The sequence below is a fragment of the Scylla paramamosain genome, chromosome 26 (genome assembly GCF_035594125.1).
Source record: "Scylla paramamosain isolate STU-SP2022 chromosome 26, ASM3559412v1, whole genome shotgun sequence".
Classification (NCBI taxonomy): Eukaryota; Metazoa; Arthropoda; class Malacostraca; order Decapoda; family Portunidae; genus Scylla; species Scylla paramamosain.
Window position 1 is genome coordinate 19,534,091 of NC_087176.1, and position 17,610 is coordinate 19,551,700.

The 17,610-nt window shown below is 46.4% G+C and overlaps 1 protein-coding gene across 1 annotated transcript in view; it reads left to right on the forward strand.

Annotated features, from left to right (window-relative positions):
* Positions 1-170: 170 nt before the first annotated feature.
* LOC135113786 (uncharacterized) overlaps positions 171-17,610 on the forward strand; it is a 40,917-nt gene continuing 23,477 nt past the window's right edge. The window contains exons 1-2 of the mRNA XM_064029375.1: positions 171-310; positions 14,371-14,434. The gene's annotated coding sequence lies outside the window, so the exon portion shown is untranslated. The remainder of the gene's footprint in view (positions 311-14,370; positions 14,435-17,610) is intronic.

Sequence of the window (17,610 nt, forward strand, 5' to 3'; positions counted from 1 at the left end):
ACCAGAGAAAGGGGTGAATGACTGACAATACTGGTTAACTCTTGCAATAGAGAGGTGAACAGATCAGTGGTGAGAGAAAGGTGGTGTTGTGTAGCGAGGCCGCGGGAGGAGGGTCTCTCTCTCTCTCTCTCTCTCCCCTCCCCCCTTCCTCTCGCTTTCTCTATCTCTCTCCCGCTGCTTCCTTTGTTTAGTGTTGCCTGTGTTCTGCCCGAAAGTAGTGTTGTAGATTTTAGTGCGCTGTGCCTGTAATCATTCAGTGACCGCCCTGTGCGTGTGTTGCCGCGTCAGGAAAGGAGTGTTGCGTCTCCAGGTGAGTACTCCTCCTGCACAAACACACACACGCACCGCCACTGGCCACTCGTTCAGCAGTTAGGCTCTCTGTAAGTGCCGCAGGAAGAGGCGTGCCTCACTCAAACTGAAGAAAGCCACGCTGAGAAAACACGCTTGTATTTAGGTACAGCGAGTGTGTGTGTGTGTGTGTGTGTGTGTGTGTGTGTGTGTGTGTGAGGATGACAATGATGATAATGATGGTGATGATGATGATGGCGAAGACAATGATGGTGATGACAATGATGATGATGATGATGATGATGATGATGATGATAATGATGATGATGATGATGGTGGTGGTACCACGATGATGATGATGCTGACAGTGAAAAAAAAGTAATATATTTTTTAAATCAAGATGTTATATCAAAAACCCTCCCCCCTCTCTCTCTCTCTCTCTCTCTCTCTCTCTCTCTCTCTCTCCTTATTGTCCGGACATCCGGCTAACCTTCGTTTTCTCATCCCATTACTCTTTCTATAAATCCATAAATATAATCCATGAATATAAATCCACAATATTATTATTAAACACTTCATGACAATGTGTGTGTTTGTGAGTGTGTGTGTGTGTGTGTGTGTGTGTGTGTGTGTGTGTGTGTGTGTGTGTGTGTGTGTGTGTGTGTGTGTGTGTGTGTGTGTTATAACAAGACAAGTGTCATTAAAAAGCACATAATTTACCGACAAGCATTGCACGACAACATTACTGCGGTGATTAAAAGTACTCCTGTAAAATGCTATGTGACATCATACAAGCCAGGCAGGAGGGCAGCGAAGCCCAGCGACCTTGAAAAAAGATAATGATGATGATGATAGTGATGGTGACAATAATGATCATGATGGTGATGATGATGGTGATGGTGATGATGATGATGATGATGATGATGACGATGATATTGCTGGCGATGACGTAACAAGAATAATAACAATGTACTGGCAGCATTGAAAAAAACAAAAAAAAACAAATAACATTTTTCAAGTCGAAAAATTCCATCAGCAGTTACTCTCTCTCTCTCTCTCTCTCTCTCTCTCTCTCTCTCTCTCTCTCTCTCTCTCTCTCTCTCTCTCTCTCTCTCTCTCTCTCCTTATCTGTCTGAACATCCGGCTTTCCTGAAAATTCTCTTCATAGTAGTCTTTCTGTAAATCCATGAACAGAAGATATTTCAATAAAAAATCTATACCATTACAGTGTGTGTGTGTGTGTGTGTGTGTGTGTGTGTGTGTGTGTGTGTGTGTGTATGTGTGTGTGTGTGTGTGTGTGTGTGTGTGTGTGTGTGTGTGTGTGTGCGTGCGTGTGTGTGTGCATCTATAATAATAATAATAATAATAATAATAAACGGTTTATTATTTAGGCAGTTGACAAACTGAAAATGTACATAGGGGATGGGGAAAAACTTAACATTAATCCTAACGGTAAGACTAATCTAGGAGGGAAATACTATTGATTGATGGCTCGCACCATGGTGGGAATCGCACTGAGTCTGTACCGGTCCGTGCGCGGCGCCTTCAGGGGCGTTATTTTGTTGTGGTGTCTGGTGGCACGGACAGGGCGAGGCGCGTCGGGCGGCAGCATGTCTCTGAGACGCGGATGATGCAGTAGTCCCTTCCCAAACTTCTCCAGAGCCTCTCGGTGCCTGGTGGATATTCTGGACAGAGTCAGGGTGGTCAGGGCTTCTTCATAGGTGGTGTATGCAGGGCCAAGGATGACCCTGCACGCCCTTTTCTGCACACTCTCTAGCTGTAGCTGTTGAGTGTGTGTGAGGGAGGAGGACCACGCTGGGGAGGCGTACATGAGTTTGGGGAGGATGAAGGTGAGGTACACCCCCCTTAACTCTGTGTGTGTGTGTGTGTGTGTGTGTGTGTGTGTGTGTGTGTGTGTGTGTGTGTGTGTGTGTGTGTGTGTGTGTGTGTGTGTGTGTGCGTGCGTGTGCGTGTGTGTGTGTGCGTGCGTGTGCGTGTGTGTGTGCATCTGTGCGTGTGTGTGTGCATCTGTGCGTGTGTGTGTAAAAATAATAATAATAATAAACGGTTTATTCTTTAGGCAGTCAACAAACTGAAAATGTACATTGGGGGTGGAGAAATACTTGACATTAATCCTAAAGGTAAGTCAAATCTAGAAGGGAATATTGATTGATGGCTCGCACCATGGTGGGAATCGCACTGAGTCTGTACCGGTCCGTACGCGGCGCCTTTAGGGGCGTTATCTTGTTGTGGTGTCTGGTGGCACGGGTTGGGCGAGGCGCGTCAGGCGGCAGCATGTTTCTGAGACGTGGATGATTCAGAAGTCCCCTTCCAAACTTCTCCAGAGCCTCACGGTACCTGGTGGATAGTCTGGACAGCCTCAGGGTGTTCAGGGCTTCTTCATAGGTGGTGTATGCAGGGCCAAGGATGACCCTGCACGCCCTTTTCTGCACACTCTCCAACTGTAGCTGTTGAGTTTGTGTGAGGGAAGAGGACCACGCTGGGGAGGCGTACATGAGTTTGGGGAGATGAAAGTAAGATAAACCCCCCTTAACTCATCTGTCGGCGTCCCCAGCGACCTGAGTCTGCGCAGCATGTACAGCCTGTAGGTAGCTGATCTTATGGTGCTGGCGACATGCTGCTTCCAGGTCAGCTGGTCGTCCACCGTGACTCCGAGGAGCTTGGCACATCGGACCACCTGGAGGGGGTGAGGGCCCACTGAGAGCTGGGGAGTGGGCACTGGTACAGAGGAGGTACAGAAATGCATCACCACAGTTTTGTTGTGGTTGATGGTCATCCTGCTCTCCTCCGTCCACGTCTGCAGTCGCTCCAGAAACGCTTGCAGTGGCGAGTAGTCCGGGTTCTTGGTGGAAACTGGGACGCCCACGGTGCAGTCGTCAACATACTTCCAGCGATGGGGGGTGTCAGTGAGGGCGTCGTTAATGAGGAGGAGGAAGCATAGAGGACCCATCTTGGTCCCCTGGGGGACCCCACAAGTCAGCTGTTGGAAAGTAGAGACAGAGCCCTGATAGCGAACGGCCTGACGCCTCCCTGTGAGGAAGTCGGCTAGCCACACTATCAGGTTAGGAGGGAGACCCAGACTCACTGCCTTGCTGATGACAACAGTGTGATCAACAAGATCAAAAGCCTTTTTGAAGTCCACAAAAGCAACAGCTAGAGAGGTGTTTCGCTTGTCCAGGTGGCTGTGGATGAATTCAAGGAAGCTGGTCAGGTAATGGGAGGTGGAGGTGGCTTTAATATTTCCAAACTGTCTGATATCCACGGTATTACAGATTTTGGTGTATGCCCAGTCATATACAAAATCTTCACAAATAAGGCTAGGGATTGGGGTGATAGAGACTGGCCTGAGGTCATTGAGTGACTGTGGACTGGAGGTTTTGGGGATGGGGGTGACGTAAGATGTCTTCCAGTCCTCGGGGCAAGAGTGTTGGGAGAGTGAAGCGTTTATTATGGAGCATAGCGGTGTTGCTAGCTCTACCGCAAATTCCTTGTAAATTTTTATAGGAAGGTAAGTGGGTGTGGTGGATCTTGGTTTGAATTTGAGTATTCTCTTAAAAACATCCACCGCCTGGACACTGGGGGGATGAGAGGGGGCCGGAAGATAGGCAGGAAGCAGAGTGGTGTGGAGGGGAGGAAAGGTTTGACAGATAGCAGCAAAGTGATCGTTCATCTCCTGAGCCGCGAGAGTAGCAGGAAGGTGTGAGGTGCAAGGAAGAGACGAAGTGTGCTTTTGTAGGCCACACAAAGCTTTGATCTTAGCATACCACTGTCTGTTGTTGGTCAGCTTGAGGTGGTGTATCTTGTCTGGGTAATAGTTTGCCTTTGCAGCCTTAATCTGCCTGATCACTCTGTTTCTTAGTTTCCTGTAAAGGACCGGGCAGGAGTGGAACGCCCAGGTCCGCTGACGCATGAGTCTTTTAATGCGGGGTGTCATCCAGGGAGCATCAGACGGGTGTGTTGTGACGCTCTTGGTTGGGAAGTAGCGGTGGAAGGCTTCTGTGGTGGTGGCGACGTAATTCTGCCATTTTAAGTGGACGTCCTCCACATCCAGCACCTCGGTCCACGGGTGTTGTGTCACCCACTGCCCAGACTCCCTCATGACTGAGTCAGGCATGGGGCGGTGGGTCCTGGTGACAGCTGACCGGGGGGTCGAGGTGGTGGGTGTGGGTGTCCACAGTATGGAGAGGTGGGTGCTCCGTCCCATGGGAGGCAGCGGTTTGGGGGGGCGAGTACTGCTGGCCCAGGTCTGTGAGTATAAGGTCGAGGATGGCTTGCTGGTGGGTGGGGAAGTCCACGACCTGGGTGAGGTGTAGCTGGTGTAGGATATCGTTGATATCTAATCTGTTAAAGTCCCCACAGATGACCAGCTTGGCAGCAGGATACCTCACCCTCAGGGCATCAGCAGTGTTGATGATGTGGGCGGTGAGTAACTGTGCTGTGGTGGCTCGTGGGGTACACGACGCACACGATGATGGAGGCCGTGTTGCTGGGATGGCAGGGGGGCGTGACTCTCACCCACAGGGCCTCTACACCAGCCGGAATATCGACAGGGAGGTGTGAGGGGCTGAGGGTAGAGCGGCAGAAAACGGCCACCTCCCCCCTCCCCCTGCGTCCTGACCTCAGGTGATGGTAGAGCTGGTAGTCCTGCATTGAGCACACCTCAGGAACAATCTGCCACGCCTCAGTAACCGCCACAATGTCTGCACAAGTAGAACTCACCGTCACGATTAATTCGTCCATCTTGTTGGCTAAAGATGTTGCATTGAATAAGAAGAGGGATGGTAGACTGTACCAAATCCGAGGTACTTCAATGTGCCTGTATTCCTTCTTCCCCACCCTGCGGTCAACTCTGGCACTTGAGGTCACAACCTTGATGGGACGCACTTGTTTCCCTCCCCTCGACCCGCGGTTCCGAAATAGTTTCAGGGTCTTAAGGCACTTTATTACGTTGGGCGGCGGGTAACCTGATCCTCGCCTGCGACGTAGGAGGTAGTTGCGTTCGTACGTTTGCACTGGAGCACACATTGTTCTTTATGTATCACCACTCACTCGCTAAATGTGTTCACAAGTACAGGAATTCCACCAGGGCGAGCCTAAAACTAAAAACTAAGAGTTGAAAACAGAAAAAAAAAAAAAACTAAGGTCGCTATCACTAGGGGCAGGGGAAGGCCAACAAGCTGGCCGAGGCTGCCCGAGAGCGCCAAAGGTCACACGTCCTGCCCGTGTGAGGTCAGAACAGTGTGTGTGTGTGTGTGTGTGTGTGTGTGTGTGTGTGTGTGTGTGTGTGTGTGTGTGTGTGTGTGTGTGTGTGTGTGTGTGTGTGTGTGTGTGTGTGTGTGTGTGTGTGTGTGTGTGTGTGTGTGTGTGTGTCTGCGCATATGTGTGTGTGTGTGTGTGTGTGTGTGTGTGTGTGTGTGTGTGTGTGTGTGTGTGTGTGTGTGTGTGTGTGTGTGTGTGTGTGTGTGTGTGTGTGTGCACATGTGTGTGTGTATTTTTTTTTTTATGTAGGAAGGACACTGGCCAATGGCAACAAAAATCTAATAAAAAAAATGCCCACTGAAATGCCAGTCCTATAAAAGGGTCAAAGCAGTGGTCAAAAATTGATGAATAAGTGTCTTGAAACCTTCCTCTTGAAGGAGTTCAAGTCATAGGAAGGTGGAAATACAGAAGCAGGCAGGGAGTTCCAGAGTTTACCAGAGAAAGGGATGAATGATTGAGAATATTGGTTAACTCTTGCGTTAGATGGGTGGACAGAATAGGGGTGAGAGAAAGAAGAAAGTCTTGTGCAGCGAGGCCGCGGGAAGAGAAGAGGCATGCAGTTAGCAAGGTCAGAAGAGCAGTTAGCATGAAAATAGCGGTAGAAGACAGCTAGATATGCAACATTGCGGCAGTGAGAGAGAGGCTGAAGATAGTTAGTTAGAGGAGAGGAGTTGATGAGACGAAAAGCTTTTGATTCCACCCTGTCTAGAAGAGCAGTATGAGTGGAACCCCCCCAGACATGTGAAGCATACTCCATACATGGACGGATAAGGCCCTTGTACAGAGTTAGCAACTGGGGGTGTGAGAAAAACTGGCGGAGACGTCACAGAATGTCTAACTTCATAGGCGTTCAAAAGCTTTTGATATGTCCAAGGCAACAGCAAAAGTTTCACCAAAATCTCTAAAAGAGGATGACCAAGACTAAATAAGGAAAGTCAGAAAATCACCAGTAGAGCGGCCTTGACGGAACCCATACTGGCGATCAGATAGAAGGTTGTGAAGTGATAGATGTTTAAGAATCTTCCTGTTGAGGATAGATTCAAAAACTTTAGATAGGCAGGAAATTAAAGCAATAGGATGGTAGTTTGAGGGATTAGAATGGTCACCCTTTTTAGGAACAGGTTGAATGTAGGCAAACTTCCAGCAAGAAGGAAAGGTAGATGTTGACAGACAGAGCTGAAAATGTTTGACTAGGCAAGGTGCAAGCACGGAGGCATAGTTTCGGAGAACAATAGGAAGGACCCCATCAGGTCCATAAGCCTTCCAAGGGTTTAGGCCAGCGAGGGCATGGAAAACATCATTGTGAAGAATTTTAATACGTGGCATGAAGTAGTCAGAGGGTGGAGGAAAGGGAGGAACGAGCCCAGAATTGTCCAAGGTAGAGTTTTTAGCAAAGATTTGAGCGAAGAGTTCAGCTTTAGAAATAAATGTGATAGCTGTGGTGCCATCTGGTTGAAATAGAGGAGGGAAAGAAGAAGCAAAGTTATTGGAGATATTTTTGGCTACATGCCAGAAATCACGAGGGGAGTTAGATCTTGAAAGGTTTTGACATTTTCTGTTAATGAAGGAGTTTTTGGCTAGTTGGAGAACGTGGCCGTACACACACTGTACTCGCACTGCAGGTGTCTGACTCTGCCTCACTGCGTCAGGCCGAAGTTGCCAAACAGACACTTGTTTTTCCTTTTTAAGGCTTCCTCTCATCACACCGTGACATTTGATGACTATTATACAGGCATTGGTGCCAATGATACTAGTGGTAGTGGTAGTAGTGGTGGTGGTGGTAGTTGTAGTAGTAGTAGTAGTAGTAGTAGCACTAGTACTAGTAGTAGTAGTAGTAGTAGCAGTAGTAGTAGTAGTAGTAGTAGTAGTAGTAGTAGTAGTAGTAGTTGTTGTTGTTGTTGTTGTTGTTGTAGTAGTGATGGTGGTGGTGGTGGTAGTAGTAGTAGTAGTAGTAGAAATGGTGGTGGTTGTAGTAGTAGTAGTAGTAGAAGTAGTAGTAGTAGTAGAAGAAATGGTAGTGGTAGTAGTAGTAGTAATAGTAGTAGTAGTAGTAGTAGTAGTAGTAGTAGTAGTAGTAGTAGTAGTAGTAGTAGTAGTAGTAATAGTAGTATTTGTTGTTGTTGTTGTTGTAGTAATGGTGGTAGTAGCAATAGTAGTAGTAGTAGTAGTAGTAGTAGTAGTAGTAGTAGTAGTAGTAGTAGTAGTAGCAGTAATAGTAGTTGTTGTTGTTGTTGTTGTTGTAGTAATGGTGGTAGTAGCAATAGTAGTAGTAGTAGTAGTAGTAGTAGTAGTAGTAGTAGTAGTAGTAGTAGTAGTAGTAGTAGTAGGAGTAATGGTGGTGGTTGCAGTATTAGTAGTAGTAGCAGAAGTAGTAGTAGTAATAGAAGTAATATTAGAAGTAGTAGTAGTAGTAGTAGTAGTAGTAGTAGTAGTAGTAGTAGTAGTAGTAGTAGTAGTAGTAGTAGTTGTTGTTGTTGTTGTTGTTGTTGTTGTTGTTGTTGTTGTTGTTGTAGTAATGGTGGTTGTGCTAGTAAGGGTAGTAGTAGTAGTAGTAGTAGTAGTAGTAATGATAGTGGTGCTAGTAGTAGCAGTAATAGCAGCAGCACCAGTAGTAATATTTGTAATAGTAGTAATAGTAGAAGTAGTAGTAGTAGTAGTAGTAGTAGTAGTAGTAGTAGTAGTAGTAGTAGTAGCAGTAGTAGTAGTAGTAGTAGTCCCAGTAATCGCAGTAGTATTGACAGTAGTAGCAGTAGTAGAAGTACTCGTATTAGTATTGGTAGTAGTAATAGTAGTAGTAGTAGTAGTAGTAGTAGTAGTAATAGCAGTAGTAGTAATAGTAATGGTGGTGGTGGTGGTGGTGGTGGTTGTAGTAGTATTAGTATTAGTAGTAGTAGTAGCAGTAGTAATAGTAGTAGTAGCAGTAGTAGTAGCAGTAGTCATAGTAATATTAACAGCAGTAGCAGCAGTAGTAGTAGTACTAGCATTAGTATTAGTAATAGTAGTAGCAGTCATAATCGTAGTAGTAGTAGTAGTAGTAGCAGTAGGAGGAGGCAGTAGTCACCTGCGGAAACGATAATTACTCCCAGTGAGGTCTAATGCACTGTTCAGGGGGTGCTGTGAACTTATCATTAAACCCAGCTGTGACCTCACTGAACGTTTCCCTTTGTGTCTCACAACACAAGAGGGCAGTCACAGCCTGCCCTCTAAAGACAACTCTCTTCCTCCACACAAAACTACAAGCACTTAATAACACACACACCCTTCACTCAAAAATTTTAAAATCATCATGGCGACTCCTACACCAGCCTCGGAGTCAGCATCTGGGGAGGGGACCATAAATGTCCCCAGGTCGGACTGCCTTTCTGCCGACGACCCTAAATGTCTTGACACCCCCCTCAACATTTTCTTCATTAACTTCTGCAACATTCGCGGTCTAAGATCTAATTTTCAATCTGTAGAACACCACCTCTCCTCTTCTAAACCTCATCTTCTTTTCCTCACTGAAACTCATGTGTCTGAGGCAACTGACAGTTGCCTCAGAGATCTCCATTCTTGGAGACTTCAATGTTCACCACCAGCTTTGGCTTTCCTCTCCCTTCACTGACAATCCTGGTGAACTAGCTTACAAGTTTGCTATCCTCCATGACCTAGAGCAATTGGTGCAACACCCTACTCGTATTCCTGACCGTCTTGGAGATACGCCCAACATTCTTGACCTTTTCCTGACCTCTAATCCTTCTGCTTATGCTGTCACCCTTTCTTCTCCGTTGGGCTCCTCCGATCACAATCTCATATCTTTATCTTGTCCTATCACTCCAATCCCTCCTCAGGATCCCCCTAAGCGAAGGTGCCTCTGGCGTTTTGCCTCTGCTAGTTGGGGGACCTGAGGAGGTATTTTGCTGATTTTCCTTGGAATGACTACTGCTTCCGTGTCAGAGACCCGTCTTTGTGTGCTGAGCGCATAACAGAGGTGATAGTGTCTGGCATGGAGGCGTACATTCCTCACTCTTTTTCTCGTCCTAAACCTTCTAAACCTTGGTTTAACACATCTTGTTCTCGTGCTATACATGATAGAGAGGTGGCCCACAAAAGGTACTTAAGCCTTCCATCACCAGAATCTCATGCACTTTATATTTCTGCCCGGAACCATGCCAAGTCTGTTCTCCAACTAGCCAAAAACTCCTTCATTAACAGAAAATGTCAAAACCTTTTAAGATCTAACTCCCCTCGTGATTTCTGGCATCTAGCCAAAAATATCTCCAATAAATTTGCTTCTTCTTCTTTTCCTCCTCTACTTCAACCAGATGGCACCACTGCTATCACATCTATTTCTAAAGCTGAACTCTTTGCTCAAACCTTTGCTAAAAAGTCTACCTTGGACGATTCTGGGCTTGTTCCTCCCTCTCCTCCACCCTCTGACTACTTCATGCCACCTATTAAAATTCTTAGTAATGATGTTTTCCATGTCCTCGCTGGCCTAAACCCTCGGAAAGCTTATGGACCTGATGGGGTCCCTCCTATTGTTCTCCGAAACTGTGCCTCCGTGCTTGCACCTTGCCTAGTCAAGCTATTTCAGCTCTGTCTGTCAACATCTACCTTTCCTTCTTGCTGGAAGTGTGCCTACATTCAACCTGTTCCTAAAAAGGGTGACCGTTCTCATCCCTCAAACTACCGTCCTATTGCTTTAATTTCCTGTCTATCTAAAGTTTTTGAATCTATCCTCAACAGGAAGATTCTTAAACATCTATCACTTCACAATCTTCTATCTGATCGCCAGTATGGGTTCCGTCAAGTCCGCTCTACTGATGATCTTCTGGCTTTCCTTACCGAGTCTTGGTCATCCTCTTTTAAACATTTTGGTGAAACTTTTGCTGTTTCCTTGGACATATCAAAAGCTTTTGATAGAGTCTGGCACAAAGCTTTGATTTCCAAACTACCCTCCTACGGTTTCTATCCTTCTCTCTGTAACTTCATCTCAAGTTTCCTTTCTGACCGTTCTATTGCTGCTGTGGTAGACGGTCACTGTTCTTCTCCTAAATCTATTAACAGTGGTGTTCCTCAGGGTTCTGTCCTGTCACCCACTCTCTTCTTATTATTCATTAATGATCTTCTAAACCAAACTTCTTGTCCTATCCACTCCTACGCTGATGATACCACCCTGCATTTTTCCACGTCTTTTCATAGACGTCCAACCCTTCAGGAGGTAAACATATCACGCAGGGAATCCACAGAACGCTTGACTTCTGATCTTTCTAAAATTTCTGATTGGGGCAGAGCAAACTTGGTATTGTTCAATGCCTCAAAAATTGAATTCCTCCATCTATCAACTCGACACAACCTTCCAGGCAATTATCCTCTCTTCTTCAATGACACTCAACTGTCCCCCTCTTCTACACTGAACATCCTCGGTCTGTCCTTTACTTATAATCTAAACTGGAAACTTCACATCTCATCTCTAGCTAAAACAGCTTCTATGAAGTTAGGCGTTCTGAGACGTCTCCGCCAGTGTTTCTTACACCCCCGGCTGTTAACTCTGTACAAGGGCCTTATCCGTCCATGTATGGAGTATGCTTCACATGTCTGGGGGGGGGGTTCCACTTATACTGCTCTTCTAGACAGGGTGGAATCAAAAGCTTTTCGTCTCATCAACTCCTCTCCTCTAACTGACTGTCTTCAGCCTCTCTCTCTCCGCAGTAATGTTGCATATCTAGCTGTCTTCTACCGCTAACTGCTAACTGCTCTTCTGATTTTGCTAACTGCATGCCTCCCCTCCTTCCGCGGCCTCGTTGCACAAGACTTTCTTCTTTCTCTCACCCCTATGCTGTCCACCTCTCTAACGCAAGAGTTAACCAGTATTCTCAATCATTCATGCCTTTCTCTGGTAAACTCTGGAACTCCCTGCCTGCTTCTGTATTTCCACCTTCCTATGACTTGAATTCCTTCAAGAGGGAGGTTTCAAGACACTTATCCACCAATTTTTGATCACTGCTTTGACCCTTTTATAGGACTGGCATTTCAGTGGGCATTTTTTTTTATTAGATTTTTGTTGCCCTTGGCCAGTATCCTTCCTACATAAAAAAAAAGTATTAATAGTAGTGGTAGTAGTAGTAGTAGTAGCAGTAGTAGTAGTAGTAGTAGTAGTAGTAGTAGTAGTAGTAGTAGTAGTAGTAGTAGTAGAGCTAATATTAGTATTAGTGGCAGTAGTAGAAGTAGAACGAGTATTAGTATTAGTAGTAGTAGTAACAGTAACAGAAGTAAGCATAGTAGCAGACAGGGAGGGTTGCAAGGAAGTAGTAGTTGTATTATTATTATTTTTATTATCATTATTATTATTATTGTTAGTAGTAGTAGTAGTGGTAGTAGTAGTAATAAAAATAGTAGTAACAGTAGTCGTAATAGTAATTATAGTAGTAGTAGTAATAGTAGTAGTATTCATAATAGTACTAAAAGTAGTCGTAATAATAATAGTCGTAGTAATACTAGTAGAAGTAGTAGTAGTAACAGTAATCGTAATAATAATAGTAGTAGTAGTAGAGTAGTAGCAGCAGTAGTAATAGTAGTAGTAGAGCTAATATTAGTATTAGTAGCAGTAGTAGAAACAGAACGAGTATTAGTATTAGTAGTAGTAGTAACAGTAACAGAAGTAAGCATAGTAGCAGTAATAATTGTAGTAGTAGTAGAAGTAGTAGTAGTAGTAGTAGTAGTAGTAGTAGTAGTAGTAGTAGTAGTAGTAGTAGTAGTAGTAGTAATAATAAGAATTGTAGTAGCACTGGTAATTGTAGTAGTAGTAGTAGTAGTAGTAATAGTAGCAGTAGTAGTACCAGTGGCAGTAGTAGCATTAGTAGTAGTAGTAGTAGTAGTAGTAGTAGTAGTAGTAGTAGTAGCATTTAGGAAGAACGAGTGTGAGGTGCGGTCCACACCAGCCAGTCACTGTCACCGCTGTCTGTGACATCATTAGTGGGGGGGAGGGGGCAAGGATAGCAGCTCGTGTGTGGTTGGCAGAAAGGGGAAAGGAGCGTGAGGCGGGTGGGGGCCAGAAGGAGTGGATGTTGGGTGCGGGGCAGGAAGGGGCGGCTGGCAGGCGGGGAGCTGGAAGGAGTGGGTTCCTGGTAGGGGCCTGGCAGGAGTGGGTTCCTGGTAGGGGCCTTGCAAGGGTGGGTGGCGAGTGGGGGTTAGGAAGGAGTGGGTTGAGGGTAGGAGGGGGAAGGAGTGGGAGAGGGTAAGGTCAGGAAGGCGTGCTGGCAGGTAGTGGCCGTGAAGGGCTGCTGGCTATTGGGCTGCCAGAAGCTGCTGCTGGCGGAAGTGGCACGGGAAGGAGTGGCTGTCGGGTAGTGGGGAGAGAGGTGGGTGGGGGGGGGGAGAGGTGTCTCGTACTGACACAACAAGATGGCGTCTGTCAGAGAAGGGGGCAAGTGTAGTTTCCCCTTGCCAGCGGCATGATGGGACTAACAAAACACGAGCAGGAGGTCTTTCTGTACACAACATGCACATGTACACAAAACACGTGTGGCTGTACACCTGGCGGCTACTCAACACACCTGGTACACTACTGGTAGCACACTTCGGGGAGGGCTTGGCCAATCCTGGTTATCTTGACCACCACTAAGTCTTTGAGGAGGAACACAATGCGATACACACTCGCACCACACAAGATACGCCGCCACACTGGCTGCAGACTGAGCGGCGTCCCTTTGGCTCAGTGTTTCCAGGCCGTTCGGTACTTGAGCGATACACAAAGGTCTACTTAATAATACAGGGACTTGTTCAACCAATGAACACACTCATATCCACAAAAACACCATATATCCACCAAAAAAAAAAAAATAAATAAATAAATAAAATAAATAAACAAATAAATAAAATAAAATAAATAAATAAATAAAATTAATTAAATAATTAAATTATACTAAATTATTAAAACTACTGCTTCGACTCTTACTACTAGTATTACTACTATTACTACTACTACTACTACTACTACTGCGTGTGTGTGATATTGATAACAATTATAGTAACAATATAACAACAAAAACTACTACTACTACTATTATTACTACTATTATTACTACTACTATTTCTAATATAAATACTACTACTGCAGCTGTTTTTGCAACAATTCTTAAGGCATTATTATTAATATTCACATAGTAGTAGTAGCAGCAGTAGTAGTAGTAGTAGTAGTAGTAGTAGTAGTAGTAGTAGTAGAGGTAGTAGTAGTAGTAGTAGCAGTAGTAGTAGTAGTAGTAGTAGTAGTAGTAGTGAGAAATCGTGAATACTACCTCTACCACTACTACTACTACTACTACTACTACTACTACTACTACTACTACTACATAGGCATGCTATTGAAGGTCGTGAACAGTTCCATCTGGTAAAAACTTAGCTGTGTCACCTTGGTGAATCCCTGTCAAAGTGTCTTCTGAATTGTCTTTGCACTTCTTCGACATTTTTCGTGCCTCCAGTAACACTTTATGACAGATGTTCTTCCTTTAGAACTTACTCTTACTTCTGCCATTATTATTTTGGCCAAATGTTTCTGAAAAAAAACAAAAAAACATTAAATGAATTATAGCGAGTCAAACTGTGAGTACATTTTTGGATGGCTCTCTTTCTCTCTCTCTCTCTCTCTCTCTCTCTCTCTCTCTCTCTCTCTCTCTCTCTCTCTCTCTCTCTCTCTCTCTCTCTCTGTCTGTCTTTCTGTTTATACAGATAGATACAGATAGATAGATGTACACAGATACAGACTTGTGCTTGTGGAGTATAAATGTAAGAGCATGAAGCACAGTGTGTCTCTCCCCACAGGCACCTCCCGCCTCACGCCTTTCTTCCTCCCGTCTCCCGGAGTGTACACACCTGCACTCTTGAGGTGAGTACACTTACTCTTTTCTTTCCCGGTAATTGTTTTCACTGTGTTTTCTATTGCACACACTCAGAAAGTAGAAAATGAGGCACTAATGAGGCAAGACCATATACCACAAAAACTAAACAAAATAATAATAATAAAAATAATAATAATAATAATAATAATAATAATAATAATAATAATAATAATAATAATAATAATAATAATAATAATAATAAATGGTTTATTAATAAGGCAGTTTACAAACTGAAAATGTACAGAGGGGGTGGGAAAATACTTAAAATTAATCCTGAAGCTAAGCCTAATATAGAAGCGAAATACTGTTGATTGATGGCTCGTACCATGGTGGGAATCGTGCTGAGTCTTTACCGGTCCGTGCGTGGCGCCTTTAGGGGCGTTATCTTGTTGTGGTGTCTGGTGGCACGGACCAGGCGAGGTGCGTCAGGCAGCAGCATGTGTCTGAGGCGTGGATGATGCAGAAGTCCCCTTCCAAACTTCTCGAGAGCCTCTCGGTGCCTATTGGATAGTCTGGACGTCTGAACTGACTCAGGGTGGTCAGGGCTTCATCACAGGTGGTGTAGGCAGGGACAAAGATGACCCTGCACGCCCTCTTCTGCACTCTCTCCAGCTGGAGCTGTTGAGTGTGTGTGAGGGAGGAGGACCACGCTGGGGAGGCGTACATGAGTTTGGGGAGGATGAAGGTGAGGCACACTCCCCTTAACTCGTCTGTCAGTGTCCCCCAGCGACCTGAGTCTGCGCATCATGTAGAGCTTGTAGGTAGCGGATCTTACGGTGCTGGCGACATGCTGCTTCCAGGTCAGCTGGTCGTCCACCGTGACTCCGAGAAGCACATCCAGAGGCACATCGGACCACCTGGAGGGGGTGAGGGCCCACTGTGAGCTGGGGAGGGGGCACTGCTACAGAGGAGGTACAGAAATGCATCACCACAGTTTCGCTATGGTTGATGGTCATCCTGCTCTCCTCCGTCCACGTCTGCAGTCGCTCCAAAATGACTTGCAGTGGCGAGTAATCCGGGTTCCTGTTGGAGACTGGGACACCCACGGTGCAGTCGTACACATACTTCCAGCGATGGGGGTGTCAGTGAGGGCGTCGTTAAAGAGAAGGAGGAAGCATAGTGGGCTCATCTTGATCCCCTGGGGGACCCTATATGTCAGCTGTTGGATACTAGAGACAGAGCCCTGATAGCGAACGGCCTGACGCCTCCCTGAGAGGGTGTTAGCTAGCCACCCTACCAGGTTGGGAGGGAGACAAAGACTTATTGCCTTGCTGAAGACAACAAAGTTGATCAACAAGATCAAAGGCTTTTTTGAAGTCCACAAAAGCAACAGCTAGAGAGGTGTTTCGCTTGTCCAGGTGGCTGTGGATGAAGTCAAGGAAGCTGGTCAGGTAATGAGAGGTGGAGGTGGCTTTAATATTTCCAAATTGTCTGATATCCACGGTATAACAAGTTCTGGTGTAGGCCCAGTCATACACAAAATCTTCACAAATAAAGTTAGGGATGGGGGTGATAGAGACTGGCCTGAGGTCACCGAGTGACTGTGGACTGGAGGCTTTGCGGATGGGAGAGACGTAAGATGTCTTCCAGTCCGCGGGGCAAGAGTGTTGGGAAAGAGAGTCGTTTATTATGGGGCATAGCGGTGTTGCTGGCTCTTCCCATATGGGAAGGTCAGTGGGTGTGGTGGATCTTGGTATGTTTAAGTATCCTTGGTATCTTGGTATCTTGGTATCTTTAAGTATTCTCTTAAAAACATCTATCGCCTGGACAGTGGGGGAAGGGGAAGGAGCAGAAAGATGGGCAGGAAGCGGGCTGGTGTGGAGGGGAGGACAGGTCTGACAGATAGGAGACAGATAGGAGCAAATTGATCGTTCATCTCCTGAGCCGCGGGGTTAGCAGGAAGGTGTGAGGTGCAAGGAAGAGATGAAGCGTGCTTTTGTAGGCCACACAAAGCTTTGATCTTAGCGTACCACTGTCTGTTGTTGGCCAGCTTGAGGTGGTGTATCTTGTCCGGGTAATGTCTTGCCTTGACAGCCTTAATCTCCCTGATCTCTCTGTTTCTTAGCTTTTTGTATAAGTCCGGGCAGGAACGCCCACGTCCTGCTGATGCATGAGTCTTTTAATGTGGGGCGTCATCCAGAGGGCATCATATGTGTGCACTGTGACGCTCTTGGCTGGGAAGTAGCGGTGGAAGGCTTCTGTGGTGGTGGCGACGTAATTGTGCCATTTTGAGTGGATGTCCTCCACATCCAGCACCTCGGTCCACGGGTGTTGTGTCACCCACTGCCCAAACTCTCTCATGGCTGAGTCAGGCATGAGGCGGTGGGTCCTGGTGACAGCTGGCCCGGGGGGTCGAGGTGGTGGGTGTGGGTGTCCACAGTATGGAGAGGTGGGTGCTCCGTCCCATAGGAGGCAGCGGCTTGGGGGCGAGTACTGCTGGCCTAGGTCTGTCAGTATAAGGTCGACGGTGGCTTGCTGGGTGGTAGGGAAGTCCACGACCTGGGTGAGGTGTAGCTGGTGTAGGATATCGCTGATATACAATCCGTTAAAGTCCCCACAGATGACCAGCTTGGCAACAGGATACCTCACACTTAGGGCATCAGCAGTGTCACTGATGTGAGTGGTGAGTAACTGTGCTGTGGTGGCTCGTGGGGGGTGGTACACGACGCAGACGATGATGGAGACTATGTTGCTGGGATGGCAGGGGGGCGTAACTCTCACCCACAGGGCCTCTATTCCGGCAGGAATGTTGACAGGCAGGTGTGAGGGGCTGAGGGTAGATTGGGAGAAAACGGCCACTCCGCCCTTCCCCCCCGCCCTTCCTGCGTCCTGTCCTGAGGTGATAGTAGAGCTGGTAGTCCTGCATCGTGCACACCTCAGGAACGACCTCCCACGGCTCAGTAACCCCCACAATGTCCGCACAAGTAGAGCTCACCGTCACAATCAACTCATCCATCTTGTTGCCCAGAGACGTCGCATTAAATAAGAGGAGGGAGGGAAGACTATACCACACACACGGCACTTCTGAGTGTTAGTATTCCCTCTTCTCCACCTAGCGGTCTTCTCTGGCACTGGAGGTCACTGCCTTGATGGGACGCACTACACTTTTACCTCCTCTCCATCCGCGGTTCCGAAATAGTTTCAAAGTCTTAAGGCACTGTAT